The sequence below is a fragment of the Callithrix jacchus genome, chromosome 3, assembly GCF_049354715.1.
Source record: "Callithrix jacchus isolate 240 chromosome 3, calJac240_pri, whole genome shotgun sequence".
Taxonomy (NCBI): domain Eukaryota; kingdom Metazoa; phylum Chordata; class Mammalia; order Primates; family Cebidae; genus Callithrix; species Callithrix jacchus.
The window spans coordinates 167,932,990-167,954,462 of NC_133504.1; the positions used below are offsets into that span (position 1 = coordinate 167,932,990).

The window sequence follows — 21,473 nt, forward strand, 5'->3', positions numbered from 1 at the left end:
AGGGGTGGGGTCACAGATAGGGACCCGGACCCCGCCCTCCGCCTTCCCAGCGCTCCGGGGCTGCGCGGGCCGGACGCAGGATGTGAAGTGAGGTTCGATTTGTTTTTCTGCGCTCGATTCCCGCGGGCCCCCGTTCTGTCTGTTTCCCTTCTCGACCCAGCTCCTCCCTTCAAGCACCTCCACCCAGCACCCTCCAGACCTCCTTTATCATCCCCTTCTTCACGAACCAGCTTTCTCGTCCTTCCCTCGTCAATTTCTGATGTAGCGACTGCCCGCCATGCGCCGGATGCTCTCTGTGGCTCGCGCAGTTAAGCCGTCAGTCGGCTTCTTTTACCGGAGAGGAAACCGCGGCTTTGGACTAGTTACTTGTCCTTCTTGAGGGAGGTTTGTGCATATGAGAGACAAAGGGGCAAATCTCTGGCCCAAGAGGGCCTGCTGGGGGATTCTAAAACCGGAGCTGCGGGGCTTCTGCACCAAAACTAGCCTAAGAACGTTGTTTCAGCATCCGAGAGTGTATCTTTCCTGACTCTCTTTTTGCATCCATTCTCCCTCCTTGTTCCCTGTGCTGAGATGTCGGGGTTATGAATGATTAGACAGCGGTCAGGCCAAGGCAAAAAGCCAGCGTCCAGTCCCTTCCATGGGGACACAGGCTCTGCCGTCGTGTCTGGGTGGGGGTAACTGAGGACAGATAACCTGTTAACTCTTCCTCAGATTGCCATCCTCCGCCCTCTACACCTCACTGCTTTACAGAGGGGCTGTGCCTGAATGTGACCTTCCCAGGGAGACTGGGCAGCTGAGACACAGATTCCTTGGGCCTCCACACCTTTATAAATAGGAATTATGCCAGCAGCTGGGCCTGGGGAGCAAAGAGGAAATCTATCTTGACCCCAGCAGCATTATTTAGTCCACATAGATTTACAAGCGTTTCAAAATAGTTTGAAGAACACGGGTTTCCTCTTTTTTTGTAATCTTGTAGTTGCATCAAGCTACCGTCTACCTCTGTGGCTCCACAAGCGTATAAATCAGTTATTCAATCTCTCCCCGGATTCATAGATTATCTGCCGTGCCCCAAACACCAGGCAGAGTGCTAAGGGGACACAAAGATAAATAAGATGTGACCCCTGCTCTCCAGGATCCTGTTACATAGATGAAGAGATAGAACATACCCATAAAAAGATAACTAATGACTGACATGGCCTGCTGCCGACAGGTGTTTTGGTCTTTTGGGCTTCAGAAGTTCGGAAGAGGAAGACAGATGACTGTGCAGTGTGGCAGTTGCTCCTTGGGCACTTACAGCAGCTTGTTAGAGTGAGGACAGAAGACTTCATAGCACAGAGGGAACCTGTGACACTGGCTTTATATCACACGATGGTAAATACCCAGGTGAGGACCAGGTGCAGTGGCTCACGCCTGTAATCCCAGCACTTTGGGAGGCTGAGGCGGGTGGATCCTGAGTTCAGGAGTTTGAGACCAGCCTGGCCAATGTGATGAAATCCTGTCTGTACTAAAAATACAAAAAAAAATTAGCCAGGCATGCTGGCATGCTACTGTAGTCCCAGCTGCTCAGGAGGCTGAGGCAGGAGAATACCTGGAACCTGGGAGGTGGAGGTCATGGCACTGCACTCCAGCCTGGGTGACAGAGTGAGACCGTCCCAAAAGAAAAGAAAATACCCAGGTCAGATGTAGTGGGCATCTGTCATTTTAGCAGCCCAGCAGCCACTTCCCTTTTTACTGTGAATAGTACCCCAGATATCTTTCTGGGACTCACTCCTTTCTCACTCTTGGCCCATGAGGGAAACTAGGGCTCCCTGTCCTCATCCTCCTTCTTCTCAGCTCTGAGAGTTAAGCATAAGGGCCTGACCAAGCTTCCTCGTCACAGGGATGGTTGGTACCCAGGACTCATTCTTGAGTTTAGTATTGATTAGTAATCAGTCCTGAGCAGCCAATGTAGTTGCATCCTCTTGGCCACATGACTCAAGCTCAGCCAACCGTTGTCTATCCCTGCTACTGGAAAGTTGGATTTGAACTTGAGCGAATGAGGCTCCAGCTACTGGGGACCATCATTTAGGGACTAAGAAGGAAGTCAGTACAGCAGAAGGAGGGTTGAGAGATGGGGAGAAACCAGATGCTAATGTTGCATTTGTGCCAGCTGTATCTCAAAGTCTACCCCTACCTAGACTGCTCAGTAACATCAGCCAACAGAGTGCCCCTTTCTCTGACACCAGTTTGAATTGGATTCTCTCTTTTACAACAGGAGTTCCAGATGAAATATCTGAGGATGTGATTCCACTTGTATAACACCTCCCTGAGCTGCAAGGCAAGGATTCCACCATTTTATTTTAATTTAATCTAATTTAATTTAATTTAATTTAATTTTTTTGAGATGGTGTCTCACTCTGTCGCCCAGGCTGGAGTGCAGTGGCGTGATCTTGGCTCACTGCAGCTTCTGACTCCCTGATTCAAGTGATTCTCCTGCCCCAGTCTCCCGAGTAACTGGGATTACAGGCATGTGCCACCATGCCCAGCTAATCTTTGTATTTTTAGTAGAGACGGGGTTTCACCATGTTGGCCAGGATAATCTCGATCCCCTGACCTCATGATCTGCCCAGCGTGGCCTCCCAAAGTTCTAGGATTATAGATGTGAGCCACCGCACCTGTTCAAGGATAACTCTATTTTATAGATTTGGTCACTGACAACCAGAGACCAGAACTCTCTTGAGGTCACACAGCATTAGCCAAGGTCTTGGCTCTTGTGATGTCTGACCCGAAATGCTCCTCCATGAGAACTTGCTGTCTCCATGAGCAAGCTTGGCAGGATAGCCAGCCAAGCCCTGCCCATGGGCACCTGCAAGCCAGTAAGGAGGGTTGCCAGGAGAATAGGGCATCCTGGTGAGGTACCAGGAGTGCCTCTAAGTCAGGGACAGGCCAATTGTGGCAGATGAGCCACTCCCTCTCCAAGGTGATGTGCCAAGTGACTCGTGGTTTCTCTTGTCCCCTTGATCTAAAGGCAGTAGCTGACCAGCAGAAATGATTAGCCTGTCTAGATCATTGGTACAGATAATTGACATCAACATCCCAGAAACACAGTTACCTGTCACTGACTTCCAGTGAGTCCTGCCAAATGCAAGCTCATCTCCTTGATTCCAGTGTTTTCCCTATTTCTGAGAAAACCACACTACTCCAGTTTTTCTTTTCCCACTGACTTATCAGTTAAATCAACAAATACTTATTGTGTGCCTGCTCCCATGCAAAACATTGTACAGTTGATTGGGAACACAGAAGGAATCATTGAGTATTTGTGAATTCGGTAATGGCTCATTGAGCCAGGTACAACATGCCAGACGCTTTCAGGTGCTGGTGAACACAGCAGTGAGGAAAACAGCAGAATCTATTGTCCTCATGGTGTCCACAGTCTGGCGGAGGGATAAGACGTAGCAGGGGATAGTAATTGCTTTTTGGCCACCCAGTTTCCCTTAATAAAAGTTCCCTATGTCTTTTGGAGAATGACCTCTCATCTTGGCATTTTTGGATGGACTGCAATTTCAGGGGCCCTGTGTATTCCTAATCAATACTAACATCAAGATTTGTAGAACATTTGCCCTCTGTAGTCAGTATCACAGGTTTGCTCATTTGGTGCTCACCAATACCTGTGGATAGGTATTCCCATGTTCAGAGAGGGAAGCTGGGGTTACTGAGAATGACTTGGTCACATGGCTGGTAAACGGCAGAGCCAGGATTCAAACCCAGCCTGGCTAGTTCCAGATACTGCGCTTAACCACCAATCTACAGTGCTTTGCAACGTCACGGAGCTTGTATTGCCTGGGTGTGGGGGTGATCCAACAGGATCATTTTGGTCCAGTTGTTCTTTTTCTCCCAGAAATAAGGACCAAGAAGATAGTGACACAAAGACAGACAGCATTGTTTCAGTCGCTGTCTTCCATTGCTGATGTTCTGATGTGGTTATTGTGTACCTCCCACTTGCCTGTAACCCTGGAGCTTCCCTGGTTGTTTCCCCTTGCAGTCTGATTCTTGAGTGTTCCTTATATTCCGCAGGCCACCCCATATACTTCCAACAAACTCCCTTTGGACTTAAGTTAGTCAGTTTCAGTGGCATGCCACCAGGAGTGCTAATAGATACAGAAATTAACACAATTACCTCCTACACATGGCATGGATGAAAGCACTGGGGGTGTCATCACTGTGCTAATGTTTGGGCAAGCTAAAGGAAGTTTGAGTTTGGGGGAACGTACTTGTACAAAGGGAGAGAGAGATCCAGGGATGTAAGGAGACAGAAAGCAAGTCAGATATGTCGGCAGTCCTAGTGTGCATATTTTCATCTCAGTCACTGGGGAAAAAAATTGGGTTGGGCCCCTCTCTGGCACTTTCTCCTTCTTCCCTTGGATGTGAAGATTGAATGCTTGCAGGGAGCAGACCGCCAGTGGTGTATCACACAGGGTTCAGACAGACATCAAAGTTAATCCTCTCTCTGATCTAAGCAAAATGATGATGAGGGTTTCCTGGGACAGCAGCTTTACTAATTGTGGCACTGCAGCCTGACAAATGTATTTTTAGAATGTTGTGGATTCCCAAGAAGTAACATTACTGGCTGTAGAAAAACAGACTCGAAGCTTGGGACTTGGAACAGAGTGGGATCTCATGCAGAACCTCTGGGTTGGTGCTGCTGAGAATAAGAGTAAGTGGGGAAAATGCTTCTCTGTTTTTATGGGGTTCTGTGATTTGCTGCGTCTCTACCCATCTGTATAAGTATATTCAGGATTTTCTTCTTTGTTCAGTTCTTTCCATGTAAGAGATTTCCCCCAAATGTCCATCTTGGCTAATCTCTTGCTGTGCTCTATACCCCATAATTTTAACTCATGTCTTTATAACTTCCAGACTGTTTGCAGTAGCATCACTTGCCTGATAGATAGCTTCAGGTTCAAGGCGCACTTGCTCCTACTCCTCCTCACTGTCACTGACCTTGGCTTGACTTGAGTCCTCATCAGCTCTCTCTTGCTATGGCTTCCTAACTGGTCCTGTGCATCCTCTTCCATCAGAAAACTCTCTTATTCATAGAGTGATATGGTTTGGCTGTGTCCTCACCCAAATCTCATCTTGAATTGTAGCTCCCATTATTCCCACGTGTTGTGGGAGGGACCTGGTGGGATGTAATTGGGGGCAGGTCTTTCCTGTGCTGTTCTTGTGACAGTGAATAAGTCTCATGAGATCTGATGGTTTTATCACGGGGAGTTTCCCTTCACAAGTTCTCTTCTCTTGTCTTCTGCCATGGGAGATGTGCCTTTCACCTTCCGCCCTGATGGTGAGGCCTCCCCAGCCACGTGAAACTGTAAGTTCATTAAACCTCTTTCTTTTGTAAATTGCCGGGTCTTGGGTATGTCTTTATCAGCAGCATGAAAAGAGGCTAATACTTTGGGTAATTAAAATTACCTTCTGAAGATGTAGACCTGGTCCATCACTGCGCTGACCAGAAGCCTCAAGCCTCAAGTCAACAGGTCATTAAAGGTACCCACTGCATCCATGTGCCTCTGCTGAGTGAAACAATAGTTCTCTCTCTGTAGGCGTTTGTGCTCTGTGCATGTGGTCACAGCTGATGGAGCCATGTGGATGTCTGACCCAGGCCAGAGTTAAAGGTCAAAACCTCTGCCTAAATGGAGAATGGGCTGACCTAATCAGATTCTCTGTTTCTGGAACTTCAACTGGAAAGCCAGGGAGAATCAGGAGGTCAGCCGAAGGAACAGACCGTGGACAGATGCACAAAGAAACACAGTAGCAGCTCAAGGGGAGCTGTGAGTAAGCCGTGGTTATGAGGCAGCAGAAACTGTGAGAGGAAAGCTCTTAGCGAGTAGATGGGGTGGGAATTGCCTGGGAATACAGGAAGCAGAGAACACTGGAGGAGAATTAAAATGAAGATCCACAAATTCCTCCTGCTGAGAAGTAGCAAGATACCTCAAGCCCTACTTCATTCGCTATTTTCTACCATTTTTGTGGGGCACCCACTATATGCCAGGAGCTCTTCTAAGCATTTTCCAAAGTCTTTGCTATCATGGATCATATATTCTAGTTGGGGAGGCAAATGATAATTATATATATACATATTTTTATATACATACAAATTTATATATATATATACATATTTTTTGAAACAGTCTCACTTTGTTGCCCAGGCTAGAGTGCAGTGGCAAGATCTCAGCCCACTGCAGCCTCCACTTCTCAAGCTCTAGCAATTCTTGTGCCTCAGCCTCCTGAGTAGCTGGGACTACAGGCTGCTGCCACCACATCCAGCTAATTTTTTTGCATTTTAGCAGAGACAAGATTTCACCATGTTGCCCAGAGTGGTCTCAAGCTCCTGAGCTCAGGCAATCCACCTACCTCAGCCTCCCAAAGTACTAGGATTTCTGGATGTGAGCCCCCGCACCTGGCCTAGATATGTATATATTTTGAGACAGGGTCTTGCTCACTCTGTCACCCAGGCCGGAGGGCAGTGGTGTGATCACGGCTCACTGCAGTCTCCAACTCTTGGGCTCAAACCATCCTCCCATCTCTGCCTCTGAGCTAGAATCATAGGTGCATGCTACCACACCCAGCTAATTTTTTTGTGTTTTTTAAGAATGTGTTTTTGCCATGTGCCCAGGCTGGTCTTGAACACCTGGGCTTAAACAATCTGCCCACCTTGGCCTCCCAAAGTGCTGGGATGACAGGTGTGAGCTGCCACACCTGGCCAGATGTTTTTTAAAGGCAGTAATACTGTGCTGGGAAGAAAAATAGAGCAAGCAGGAGCACTGTGGCGGGAGGAAGCAGTCACTCTTGAGGATGCCACAGAGGCCTGAGTGAAGAGGAGTGAGCCATGCAAATATCTGGAAGAACAATCCTGGTGGCAGGACCTGAGTGCAAAAGTGCTGATCCCAGAGTGTGCTGTTCAGTGATCAGCAAGGAATCCAGTATGACTGCAGCAGAGTGAGTGAAGGAGGCAGTGAAAGGAAATCAGATCATGGAAGTAGCCAGGGAAAGGGCACCATGCCATGGGCCTCACAGACCATGAGAAGGGTGTGGGATTGTGCTGTAGCTGTGATGGGAAGCCACTGGGGGTTCTGGAGCAACTTCTAGTTCCACTATCTTTCTGGGAAGCCCAGCTGCTCTTTAGTTTTTATTCTTTTCCACAGATTCTTGTCTCCCTAACTCATAAAATCTCATTGTTTCCCATAAACCCCTTTTACCTGGAAAAGCGCGAATGAGTTTTCCTTCCTGGCAATTAAAAGAGCCCATCCCCAAAGCTGCCATGATTTGGAATGAGCAACCATCTCAGTTTGGCTCTCTTGGCCTTAGCCCATTTCTCCCAGCCCCTGCTCAGGCAGCTCAGGTCCATTTGCCAGGTGCCACGTGCAGCCTGCCTTTGCCTCCCTCTCGATTCTGCTCTAACTCCTTCCTCTTTAGAATGACCTTCTCATGTCAGCCTCTTGTCATAGACCTTCTCTCCAAGAATATTCTCAAATCCCACTTCTTCTAGGAACCTTCCATGATCACTTGACTTGAAATGAACTCTTCTCTCCTAAACCATTTGGTTTATCTATGGCTGTATAATGAACTACCCAAAACTTAGGGCTTAATGATGAACACAACAATAGTGTTATCTCTTGCAATTCTGTGGGTTGACTGGGCATTCTTCTGCATCACAAGGTGTGGGTGGGCACTGTAACAGCTGAAGCCACCTGGGAGCTGGCTGGGTTGGCCCCTCCAGGATGGCTTACTCCTACGGCTGACAGTGGGTGCTCAACTGGGGCTGATCAACTGGAGCCCCCATACGTATCATCTCCCAGCATGGTGGCTCAGTTCCACGAAGGAGTGCCCCATGAGAATCAGGAAGCAGCTGCAAAGTTCCTCATGGTTTCGCCTTACAAGTCACCCAGAGTGGTTTTAGCCTCATTCTGTTTGTCCATAGGTCACAGTTTCAAGGGGCGGCGAACTAGACTCCAGCTCTTGATGAAAGCAGTGATAAGGAATTTGTGCTCTTCTTAATCTACTGCAGCTTTCATGGTGTTTTTTCCATATACTGATTATATAATAATATTTGTCACCTTTTGCCAAGTGCCATCTATTACAATTAAGTGTCTATCTCACAGGCTAGATTTTTGACTTCTGGTGAGAGATTGCATTTTATTTAGCCCAATTCTTCTAGTGTAATAGTTTTGATAACAATCAACATTTATTAAGTTCCTCTACCTTGTGGTTGATCCCATCTAATTGAACATGTGATCTCATCTCATCTCTACGTTGATAGAATAGATGTCTCATTTTCCAGATTGGGAACTGAGCCACAGAGAGATTCAGCTCTGCCCCAAACCACATGATCGACAAGTGGAAGAACAAGGATTTGAACCGCTTAAGAGCCTGTGTTTTTCTTCTCTCTCTTTGGTGTTATCTCACAGTCTTGGCACCATCTTAGTAGTTTAAGGCTGCTATAAAAAGTTACCATAGACTGTGTGGCTTAAACACAGACGCTTATTTCTCACACTTATGGAAACTGGGAAGTTCAGGATCCAGGTGCAGGCCAACCCCATGTCTTTCTGGGAGGTCCAGCTGCTCCTGGACCAGATAGTGCCAACACAATACTTCTCATTGTGTTATGATTGCCTACTGCATGTGAGGGCCTGCTTCCTACTTTGCAGATGGCCGTCTTCTCATTGTATCTTCACGTGGTGGAAGGAGGGTGAGAAGCTCGCTTGTGTCTCTTTTTATAAGCGCACTAATACAGTCACAGGGGGGCTCACCTTTACAACAGCTAAAACTGATCACCTTCCAGAGGCCCTGTCTCCAAATACCATTGTATTGGGGATTGTGCTTTGACATATGAATGTGGGAGCTTTCATAGCAGACACCAAGGCACTAAGTCAATCTGTGCAGGTGTCGAGAACCTAGGGAAGTCGAGAACAAAAGGGAAGGAAGAAGAAAGAATTCAGTAGAGTAAGTGAGTGGTGGTACCACAAAGGGCCATCAGCAAGTGCTGGTGGTGGCTCCGGTCAACACGTTCCAAGCATCCATGGGTAGCCTGATAAATGGAGTGCAGAGTGTTCGATAGCTCTGCAAGGAGAGGGAGTATTTATTGGGTCTGAGTGCCTGATGCGAAACTTTCCTCCAAAATTCCAATTTTCTATCTGCCAAGATAAGTGATGGAGGTTTATGGTTCCCATTGTAGCACATCCGCCCAGGCTGAGGACCTACAACTCTGAATTTCTGGCCTGCCTCCTTCCAGCGAGAAGTGAATCTAGATTTACATGCCATCAGAAACAAGCATCATCTTCCTGCTCCGTGAGTTCCTAGTTTTAGAAGGTTCTGCTTTCATCCTGGAATATCAATCCACACACACAAGGTCCCTCTCTGTGGAGGAGTAGGTACTTAAACCTAAGATAAGTGGAAACTTTATATCCAAGAAGACAGAAAATAAAATTTCAGTATATTTTATATTAAACAGCTTCTTATGCTTCTATCCTTTTATGAACAGAAGGTCATCAGTAGGCCAAAAGTCTGAAAAACAGTCTCAGTTCCTCAATGTGAGTGCAAACCATTAGTGCAAAAAATAATTAAATTAAAAAATGAAAGGACAGATACTTTCTAGCCTTGTTCTCTTATAGCCCCATATTCTTAGGGCTGACCATTCTCCATCCATACCCACGCCATTCCCAAAGGACATTATCTGTGAATGGTGGCCACATGTGTGGATGTTACAGAACACGCACGTTCTCAGTATTTCACAGACATAATCATGCAGCCAGTATGCACACTGGAAGTCAGCAAAGTGTCTCCCTGGTTGCCTGGGTAGCTGACACTCAATTCTTCATAGTCAATTGAGCCATTTCTTAGCTCCTAGAAGGGTAAAATGGGACATGCATTTATTAGAAGTATGACTTTAAGACACTAGAAAGTCTGAGATGATGGAACTCTGCCAAGCAATCGAGAAATCCTGTGATGGTTGATTTTAGGTGTCAACTTGACTGGATCAAGGGACACACAGATAGCTGGTAGCGCATGATTTCTGGGTGTCTGTGAGGGCGTTTCTGGAAGAGACTGGCGTTTGAAGCAATGGACTGAGTAAGGAAGATCTGCTCTCATACAATGTGGGTGGCACCATCTAATTGGCTGATGGCCCAGATAGAACAAAAAGGCAGAGGAGAGACAAATTCTTTCTCTCTCTTCTGGAGCTGGGGCACCCTTCTTCTGCTTTTGGAAGCAGAATTCCAAGTTCTTCAGCTTTTGAACTCCAGGACCTGAACCGGTGGCTCCCCAGGTTCTCAGACCTGCTGTCTTGGACTGAGAGTAACACCATCAGTTTCCCTAATTCTGAGACCTTTAGCTGGGATGGAACCACACTACCAGCTTCCCTGGGTCTCTGGCTCGCAGATGCCTGTCATGGCACTTCTCAGTTTCCGAATTGTGTGAGCTGATTCCCCTAATCAATCCCCTCATCTCTATCCCTCCATCCATTCATCCATCCATCCATGTTTTGTCTCTCCGAAAAACTATAAATCCATCCTGAAAATACCAACTATAGTCATGTATTACATAACATGTTTCAGTTAACAACTAACATGTTTCAGTTAACATATATGACAACGGTCCCATAAGATTACCCTATTTTTGCTTTTTAATGTTTAGATATGTTTACGTACACGTACTTCCCCTTGTGTTGCAATTACCTACACTTTTCAGTTTGATCACATGCTGGACAGGCTATATAGGTTTGCAGCCTAGGAGCAAGAGGCCACACCATATAGCATACATATGTAGTAGGCTATACCATGTAGGTTTGGTAAGTACACTTTGATGTTCAGAAAATGGTGAAATTGGCTGGGTGCAGTGGCTCACACCTGTAATCCCAGCACTTTGGGAGGCTGAGGCAGGTGGATCATGAGGTCAGGAATTTGAGACCAGCCCAACCAACATGGGGAAACCCCATCTCTACTAAAAATACAAAAATTAGCCAGGCATGGTGGTGTGCGCCTGTAATCTCAGCTACTCAGAAGGCTGAGGCAGGAGAATCACTTGAACCCAGGAGGTGGAGGTTGCAATGAGCCAAGATCGCGCCACTGTACTCCAGCCTGGGCAACAGAGTGAGACTCCATCTCAGGAAAAAAAGAAAACAAATCACCAAAGGATGTATTTCTCAGAATGTATCTCCGTTAAGTGACACACGAGTGTGCTTGTGTGTGTTAAGGGCAATCAAAAATGTCACTGGGGCTTTATCAAAGGCAGTATTATCTTATATGGACTCTTGGTCCTACTGAATATTTTTGTCCTCTTCTTTGCCCACCATCCACCCCCATAAACATTACCCACATTGCAGCCAGGGCAAACATTTAGAAACTGAAATCTGATTTATGATCCCTTGTTAAGACACCCCAATAAAAGGCTTTTCAGGCTGAGTTGGTGGCTCATGCCTGTAATCCCAGCAATTTGGGAGGTTGAGGCAGGTGAATTGCTTGAGCCCAGAAGTTTGAGACTAGCCTGAGCAACAAATTGAGACCCCCGTTGCTACCAAAAAAGAAATAGCCATGTGTGGTGGCACAGTGCCTGTACCATCATGACTACTCAGGAAGCTGAGGCAGGAAGATCGCTTGAACTTGGGAGATCAAGATTGCTGTGAGCTGTGGTCCCTCCACTGCACTCCAGCCTGGGTGACAGAACAAGACCTAGTCGCAAAATAAAAATAAAAAAAATAATAATAAAGGCTCCCCAATCACTTAGAACAACATCCAGACATTTTCCTATGTTCTAGAAGGTTCTAGGGGATTTGTCCCTGCCTACCTCTTCTGCCTCACACATGTTTCCCGCTTGTTCATGAGCATATCTGAGTCTGATCTAGCCTATGGGACTTTACACTTGCAGTTTCCTCTGCCTGAAATGCTCTGTGCTCTTGGCCTGGCTTTCTTGTTGCTATGGCTTAAATATTTTTCCTCTCCAAAATGCACGTTGAAACCTAATCCCCAATGTTGCAGTATGGAGAGGTGGGGCTTTTCAGAGGCGTTTGGATTATGAGGGCTCTGCCCTCATCCGTGGATTAATCCATTCATGAATTAATGCATTACCCTGGGAACGGGACTGGTGGCTTTGCAAGAAGAGGAAGACAGCTGAGCTAGCACAGGCAGGAACCTTGCCACGCGATACCCTGAGCCGCCTTGAAACTGCAGAGACCCTAGGTGCAGCCCCTTGACCTTGGAATTCTCAGCCTCCGTAACTGTAAGAAATATTTTTCTTTACAGATTTCCCAGTTTTGGGTATTCAGTTATTAGCAAGAGAAGACAAAGATACTTGTCATTTTAAGTATCTGTTCAAGTGATACTACCTCGTAGAGCTGTACCTGACCACATGGTCTAAAGGGCTCCTCCCCCTTTTCATGCTATATGCATCTTGCTTTTTATTCCCACACCCTCAGATTACCCATTTACATGTTAATTGTTGTTCCTCATTCTAGAAGATAAGTGGAGGAACTTTGTCAACTTCCCTGCTATGTCTCTACTACCTTCCAGAGTACTTGACGCAAAGTAGGTGCTCAATAAATATTTGTTGAATGACTGGAGATACTTTGTTTCTGCATTTAAGAGACAGTATTGCACAAGGGAGAAACTTGGGGACTTAACCTCTCTTGGGAAGGATGGGAAAGCCCTGCCTCTCATTAGTTGTTTAATTACTTCAAAGTGTGGGATTTCAGGCAGATTAGCAATCTTTCGTATTCCAGTTGTCACAGCTAAATGCTCGTGGGCCTAATCACAGCACCTGTGATTCTTAAACTGATCACTGATGTCTGGTTTTCCTGTAGGATTAGCAGAGGAAGAAGGCATCTGCAGACTATCACCATTGGCATCTTTTGAGATTTTTAATTAACGGAGTATTTTTTTTTCTTTCTCATTCATGGTCAGGGTTTTGATTAAATTGTAAGTGGAAATCTTGTCATGTCAAAGAGGTTGAAGGAGGGTGCTTGGGGTAGATGAGAGATGTCAGGTCTGCCCTTCGTCGCTGATGAAGAATTGGTGGTGCACCAGCTGGCGCCTCCCTGTCCGCAGCGGGCCACCCCCCACGTGGCAGGGATGGGTATGCACCACAATTACAGTTATTGGCTGCAGTGGATAATTGGACTTGCTGAGACCTCTCTGCTTACCAGACATTTCTTTCTGTCTGCCGTGCCTTTGTGAACATGGGGGTCCCCAAGTTTTCAGCGGGCGAAGCCAGCAGGCAACAGCTCACACTGGCATTTTTGTCAGTCAGGCACCTTCATCTTGGCATTCCAGCTTCTATCCAGGCTGCCTCAGCGCTTCTGAATGATGAACACGGCCTGCGAATAGTTCATCCACAGAGCTGGCTTGGCAGGCGAAGGCTTCTCAGCCCCACCGAGCAGGGGGCTAGATCTCACTGCTCTCCTTTCAGTGGCCCCAGGTGCAGCCTTCACTTCTTACCTCCACCAGATTTGGGGTTTTCAGAGCTAACTGCGGTTTCGGGAAAAGTTCTGTGTTTGGACAAAGCTTTGCAATAAGGCAGATCTGGGTTTGAATCTTATCAATGTACTTAATCCTCGAAACCTCAATTTTATCTGTAAAATAAAGATGATAATCAGGACCTAGCTCACAGATTTTTTTGAGATTAAATAGCACACTGCACACCTGGGGTTCAAACAGGAAATGTCGATTTTATTTGTTTGGGTCAGGTTATTGGGTTAATTGTGGTAGCTTAACAAGATTTCATCTCTCTGAGACTCAGTTTCCTCATCTGTAAATTGAGGATAATGCCTCTTGTGGTTGTGTGACAATGAAATGAATGTGCCAGATAGATAAATTTTCAAGTGCTATGCAAAGGCTCACTAATTTCCTCAATGAGTCACTGACATTTACCCCTGGGCATGAAGTTAAGTTGAACTTCTCACAAAATCCTAAACATGGATATATCATCTGTCTTACTCATCAAAAAGAAAATGTAGAAATATAAAATTGGGAAGCCTGTATGCAAACACTGTTGGAAAGGTTTTTTAAAAAAAGAAGCAAATAGCATTAAAATAATTATTGCATGAATGACCGGGCTGTTGTCCTCAGGGAAAATATTTCCCAGTTTGCTTAGTGTAGCAAAAAAAAGGAAAAAGAGATTTAATAGTTATTTCAAAGCTGTCTCCCCCAGGGAAATTAAACCTGAGTTATGGGGTATTTTTCATAAAATCAGAGTATAAAACTAACAACTGAAAAAAAGAAACTGCTGTGACATGAACCTAAGGGGATTTAAGCAGGGTTCTTCTCAATGGAAGGGCCCCTTGTGCATCAGCATTCCTGCCACTAAACTCTCTTTCACTCCCAGTTTACCCCACTTTTATGTAGTGGGACCTAGGTGTATCCATAAAGAGTGACCTCACTTGGCCATCTTCCAGTCTCCCCTTCTGGGACATCCCTGTGTTATCAGCTGATGCAATGATAGGCCCTCTCAGTCCATGTGACTCCCACCTGCCTTCCCTATCTCTAGTAATAACTGATGTAGGTATGAGGACCACTAAGGCAGTGAGGCATTTTTAAAAATTGAAGCAGCAAGTTCTTTCTATAAGATAGAGATTCTGTTTTTATTTTTGCAGAAATTACACAGAGTCCTTTTCTAGAAACATGATTTATTTAAAGCCTTATTTATCTTCTGTCCTGTGGGCCGTTTCAAGGGCCAGAGGCATTTCTTATTAAACCTCTCCAGCATGGCTTTCTGAAATAGAGCCAGCCCTTCTTTTCTGTAGGGAACCCATTCCCCAGGAGCCTAACTCTGCCCTTCCTCATTCACATGACCCAGAACTGGCCAATCCACCTATCCTATGCTCTTGGTCCTAGTGGCTTGTTCCCAGGATAGGCACGTGATCCAAGTCAAGCAAATCAGTATCTTCCTTGGATCTCTTCTGAGGCTGCAATCAGAAAAATCTATCCCCTAGGGTTGTTAGGTTGGTAAGATTCAATAAGGCCACCAGTAGCCACATGATGAAGGCCTGTCCAAGAGACAAACAAAGAGTAGCATTGTCTGGATGTTGGATCAACCCCTGCCTGAAGCCAGATAGCAGGGCATTATGTGAACTAATAAATGCCCTCCACCTTGCTATTTTTGAACGATGTTTTAAATGAGGATTATTATGTGACTGTGAACTGAATGCATTTCTGATTAATTTGGTTAGATTAGCCTAATATGTATTAAAATTAAAAAAAATTTTTTTTAAAAATTGATATGATGAAATAAACGTAGTATAAAGAAATATAAACTAGAGGGTAGCATATAGATAAGTTTGAAATTTCCTTTTGAAAATGGACATTATAGTCTGTTTTCACACTGCTATAAAGAATTGTCTGGGACTGGATAATTTATAAAGAAAAGAGGTTTAGTTGACTCAGCGCCACATGACTGGGGAAGCCTCAGGAAACATACATGGCAGAAGGGGAAGCAAGCACATCTTATATGGCAGCAGGCAAGAAAGCGTGCATGTGAAGGAGGAACTGTCAAACACTTATAAAACCATCACATCTCATGAGAACTCACTCATTATCACAAGAACAGCATGGGGGAACCGGCCCCATGATCCAGTCACCTCCCAGCAGGACCCTCCTTTGACTTGTGGAGATTCTGGGGATTACAGTTGGAGATGAGATTTGGGAGGGGACACAGAGCCAAATTGTATCACCTTTTAAAATAAAAATTTCTGGCCGGGCATGGTGTCTTATGCCTTTAATCCCAGCATTTTAGGAGGCTGAGGCAGGCAGATCACTTGAGGTCAGGAGTTTGAGACCAGCGTGGCCAACATGGTGAAACCCCGTCTCTACTGAAAATACAAAAATTAGCTGGGCATGATGGTGGGCTCCTGTAATCCTAGCTACTCAGGAGAACGAGGCACGAGAATCACTTGAACCCAGGAGGTGGAGGTTGCAGTAAGTAGATACTGCACCACTGCACTCTAGCCTGGGCAACAGAGCAAGGCTCCATCTTAAAAAATCCATTTGCTCAGCACCAGCTGTGTGCCAGGCATTTTATGTGCACTGTCTTCCTGGCACTTCACCACCAACCTGCATGTTGCATTACACCCATTTTAAAAAGGAGGAAATCAAGGCTTGGAGTTGCTAAGAGACTTGCCAAACAACCCCCGGGTAAGAATTAGTAAAGCCAAGATTTTGCATTGCAAGTTTTGGCCAAATAACTCACATTATACAGATGTGGATGAGATTATTGCTTATTTACTCAGTCAGCACTTACTGGGCACTAGCTATTTGCCTGGCATGGTGCTAGGCAATGAGGATGTGAAGTGAATAAAATAGTGCCAGTTTTTCAGATGCTTTCAATCCAGTGGGGTCTAATGGCTGCATCAGGGTCATCATTATGGATTGAATTGTGTCCTCCTCAAAAGATATATAGAAGCCCTAATCCTCAGTGCCTGTGATTGTGGCCTTCTTTGGTAATAGGGTCTATGCAGATGTAACCAATTCGAGATGAGGTCATTAGGGCAAGCTCCAATCTAATATAATCATCCTCGTAAGAAGAGGGAAATTTAAACACAAAGTCGCACGTTTGAATGCCGTAAGAAGACAGAGTCAGGGACTGGGGTGATGCATCTGCAAACCAAGGAACGCAAGGATTGCCAGCCTTCACCAGAAGCTAGGAGAGAGGCACAGAACAACACTCCCTAAGAGCCCTTGGAAGGAACCAGCCCGGCCACCATCTTAATTTCAGACCTCTACCACCCAGAGCTGTGAGTTAACACGTCTGTTGTTCTGAGCAACCTAGCTCTCAGTACTGTGTTATGGCAGCCCTAGAAAACCAATACAGTCATCCGGGGTAAAGCTTCCAGGAACTTATGTAAGTTTAAATCTTGCCTACAATCGCAGCTACCCCCTGGACAAGCCTCTGCAGCCAGAGTGTCCTGCCCTCCCCACCTATGACACACGGCAGAGGGGAATCCTTTTGGACGCAGCTCCTCACTCTCTAACCCCACAGCCGGGTGACGCAGCCCGTTCTCGGCATAACCGGCACCAGGGCCCACCCTACATGACAACACTCTCTTCCAAACACACTCTGGCCCCAGTGGCTACCCGTGTTTGCGCCACTGTTTGCTTTGGACGGGCAAGTACCCAGAGACAGGGGGCAGCTAATACCAGGGCGTTGCCCTTTCTTAGTATTCATTCCAAGGCCATTCTGTTTCCAGGATACAAGTCTCATGATTTCTCCTTTGTGATTAATGTTGAAGCCGTTTCTTGATGTACTGTCTTAATATCACACAGTCTTTGGTTGTGCTGACCATCACAGCACTTTTACCTACCCGCCCTCACCCTGCCGGTTCCTCTGAGTCACGCAGGTAGCACAGATGCAGAAGAAGACACACAATGAGGGGAAGAAAGTGGATTAATCAGTGATTTGCCTAGGGTACTGATTAGCTACAATCTGGGCCTGCTGCCTAGCATTTTGAGCAGGGCCCAACTTCCTTTAGTTTTCAACTCTATTGCTATGCCAGTAAAAGTCTTCTGATAAAATGCATTCACCTGCTAATGTATTCAGAGAGCAAAATGCCAGCTCATTAAAAATGGTGAGGTCCCCAGTAGCTAAAGCTCTTCCTGTGGATAAACTTAAACTTTCCATATTCCCAAAGAAGGAGGCGATGCCAATCATAATTATCCTCAAGTGGGTGTCCTCCTGTCAACTAGACCATCAATACCTCCAGGGCAAGGCCCCAGTCTAGCTTTTTCTGGTACCTTTAATAACATCTTTTTTTTTTTTTTTTGACATGGAGTCTCACTCTGTCGCCCAGGCTAGAGTGCAATGGCGCCATCTCAGCTCACTACAACCTTTGTCTCTTGGGTTCAAGCGATTCTCCTGCCTCAGCCTCCCAAAGAGCTGGGACTACAGATGTGAGCTACCACGCCTGGCCACCTTTAATAGCATCTAACAGAGAGGATGCTTCTGGCCTGCTAGCTGGTTTGATTAAATCTAGGGGTTTACTGTAGGCCAGGATGTCCCTTGCATGCTTTTAGCAGGTATGATGATTAAGAATTTGGGCATGGGTAGTTGGTGGTCAGACTACCTAGATTAGAATGTTCGTTGGCTGTGTGATTTGGGGGAGCTCATTTAACCTCTCTGAGTTTTAGTCTCTCTTCTGTAAAATGAGGTGTTTAAATGAGTCAATGAGACCACGTGCCTAAAGTGTTTAGCATTCCATAAAAGCCAGCCATTATTATGAGCTGGGGACTGGCAGAGCCGAAACCAATCCAGGTTTCTCTGGCTCCAGAGCCCATTTTGGGAGCTCAGTGTGACTTCCACTGGACTGTTCTTCAGGGCTCTCCTCCTCCATGGACTGAGCTGTTGTAATGGGACACAGAGCCAGCAGCCAAATACCTGGGCTGTGAGGCCCTTCCCCCCACGAATTCACAGCCAAGAACCTCCATCCTCCCACCCTTTTTGGTGATCCTACTTGGAGGAGGTAGATGCTTTCCCAGCTCCCTTCAGACCTGTCTCCTGGGGCTGGTCAAAGGTCCATGTTGTAAGTTCAGGAGCTTGAGGAGGAAAGACCCACTTAAGGTTTCTTCAGCTCCCTCTCATCACCCCCTGGAGGGGCAGGTGCCTGTGGTCTCCTTTCAGACGTGGAAACAAGGTTCTGAGCTCTCCACCTCTCTTCATTTCCCAGAGCTGTCATAACAATAGACCCCGAACTGGATGGCTTGAAACAGAAATCTATTACGTCACAGTTCTGGAGTCTGAAAGTCCAAAAGCAAGGTGTCAGCAGGGCTACACTATCCCTGAAGGGGTTCACAGGTCGCCTCCTTCCTTGCTTCTTCTAGCTCCCAGTCTCTGCTGACAAGCCCTGGGTTTCCTTGGCTTGTGGGCACATTACGTCAGTCACATGGTCGCCTTCTCCCTGTGCGTCTTTATCGTCTTCCCTCTGTGCATGTCTATGTGTCCAAATTTCCCTTTTTGATAAGGATATCAATTATATTGGATTAGGGGATCCTGACAATCTCATTTTAACTTGATTACGTTTGTAAAAATCCTATCTCCAAATAGGGTCACATTCTGGAGTACCAGGGGTTAGGACTTCAGCATAGCTTTCTTGGGGAGGCACAATTCAATTCATAAAACCATCTGTGGTGGTTAATTTTTGTGTCAGGTTGGGCGCAGTAATTATATCTATAATCTCAGAACTTTTGGGGGGCCAAGGCTGGAAAATTGCTTGATTCCAGGAGTTTGAGACCAGCCTGGGCAATATAGCAAGACACTCTCTCTACAAAAGATAAAAACTTAGCCAGTCCTGTAGTCTCTCCTCCCAAGGCTGAGGGGAGAGGATCGCTTGAGCCCTGGAGGATGAGGCTGCAGTGCAGAGATGGTGCCACTGTACTCTAGCCTGGGTGATGGATCGAGACCTTGTCTCCAAAAAAAAAAAAAAGGATGTCAACTTAGCTGGGCCATACTACCCAAAAATTTAATCAAACATTGTTCCAGGTGTTTTTGTGAAGGTATTTTTTAGATAAGATTAACAGTAAACTTGGAGTAAGGCAGATTATCCTCTATAATGTAGGTGGGCTTCCTCCACTCAGTTGACGGCTTTAATGGTAAAGACTAACCTCCCAGAAGGAGAGGAAGTTCTGCCAATAAACTTACCATCTTTGAACTCAAACTGAACCGTTCTCTGGGTCTCTAGCCTGCCAGCCTACCCTACAGATTACATATATACATCCTGTTGGTGCTGTTTCTCTGGAGAGCCCTGGAATCGTAATTCTTTTTAAGGCAGAGTCTTGCTCTTGTCACCTAGGCTGGAGTGCAATGGTGTGATCTCGTCTCACTGCAACTTCTACCTCCTGGATTCAGGCAATTCTCCTGCCTCAGCCTCCAAGTAGCTGAGATGACAGGTGCCCGCCACCAGGTCCCTGGCTAGTTTTTGGATTTTTAGTAGAGACTAGGTTTCACCATGTTGGCCAAGCTGGGTCTCAAACTCCTGACCTCAGGTGATCTTCATGCCTCAGTCTTCCAAAGTGCTGGGATTACAGGCCTGAGCCACGGCCCTGCCATGCTGGCATTATAATACACCATTCATTGGTCCCAGTCACCACCTGCCCTTAGGCCTCAGGGTCTTGGCCGTGGTGCCAGAGCTGTGGTAATTTCTTACCTAGACAGAGAATACCTGGGGCTGCCTTTCCACCCACCTCACTGTAAACAAACTATCAGTCAACCACTGAAGAAGCATTTCAGAGCCTTCAATTTTTGATTAGTCCCTTGGCAAAGTTCGGTCTCAGTGTGAATTGCTTTGAGAGATGATCGGGGAATAAATGAGAATTTCTTAGCTTCACAAGTTACCACAGTCCTGGAGGCTGGTGTTGCGTAGGAGTTAGAGGAGTCATTCCTCTAAAGTACTGCACAAAATTCTAAAGTGTCTATCACATTGTTCATGTGTGGTTACCAATTGCTGTGTAACGAGCTGCTCCAAAATTGAGTGACTTTAAATTATAATTTTTTTATTTGTTCACAAATCTGAGGGTCAGCAATTTATATTGGGCTCAACGGGGTGGTTCTTCTGCTTGGTCTCTTTTGGAGTCGCTTTTGCAGCTACTGTCACCTAGTAGTGTAACGAACCATGGTTCAGGATGGCCAATGTGTCTGGCAGTTGGTACTGGCTATTGGCTGGGTACCTGTCTCCATGCAAGTTTTCATCTTCCAGATGAGAAACCCTGGCTTCCTTACCTGGTGGCCCCCTGTTCTAAGATAATAGGAGTGAAAGCTGCAAGGTATCTTAAGGACTAGGCTTGGAAAGTTGCCAAAATACCACTTCCGTTATATTCTTTTGCTTAGAGCAAGTTGCAAAGCCTTCCTAAATTCAAAGCAAGGAGAAACAGATTCCATCACTTGATGGGAAGCAGTACAGAGTCCTGTTGCAAAGAGACATTCATACCTGAGGCGAGAATTTACTATATCCAACTTTGTAAGCAGTCTACCACGTCCACTAAGCAAATGAAACTGGCAAATGCAGTGGTTGACTTATGTCTGGCTAAGTCACGGAAGGTGATGAACACAATCGTGATGAGATCCAGAGGTCAGAGGGGGACCCTGGACGTGTGAGGACATTGTTGTTTATTATACCATTTGACTGAGAACTGGGCAGGGAAGGCTTGTTGGACTCTGCCTGATTCGAAGTGTAGTCTATAAATTTTTTCCTGCGAGTTAGATATTTGCTTCAGTTCTGCTACAGCACAGCCGGAGGCATCTGGTAGGGCCGGCTAACTTATGTTCTTAGATTTTCTTTGGCAGAAATTAATTTTTTTTTTTAGAATTTTTTTTTCTCTCCAAGGCTCAGTCTTTGGGTTAATATCGCAGATCCACAATTCATAAATTTGTTCCTCTTGGTTCATTGTTTCAGAATGAAATTTTTAATAGATTCCAAAGCCTTCATAAGAGTGCTGCCTAGTTACATAACGAAGTTACTCTGCACGTGG

At 45.9% G+C, this 21,473-nt stretch overlaps 1 long non-coding RNA gene across 1 annotated transcript; it reads left to right on the forward strand.

Annotated features, from left to right (window-relative positions):
• Positions 1-40: 40 nt before the first annotated feature.
• LOC103792089 (uncharacterized) lies at positions 41-9,481 on the forward strand. Its single transcript, XR_001910711.4, has 4 exons — positions 41-92; positions 1,211-1,383; positions 2,255-2,317; positions 9,209-9,481. It is a non-coding gene; the product is annotated as an uncharacterized LOC103792089 (long non-coding RNA).
• The last annotated feature ends 11,992 nt before the right edge of the window (positions 9,482-21,473 follow it).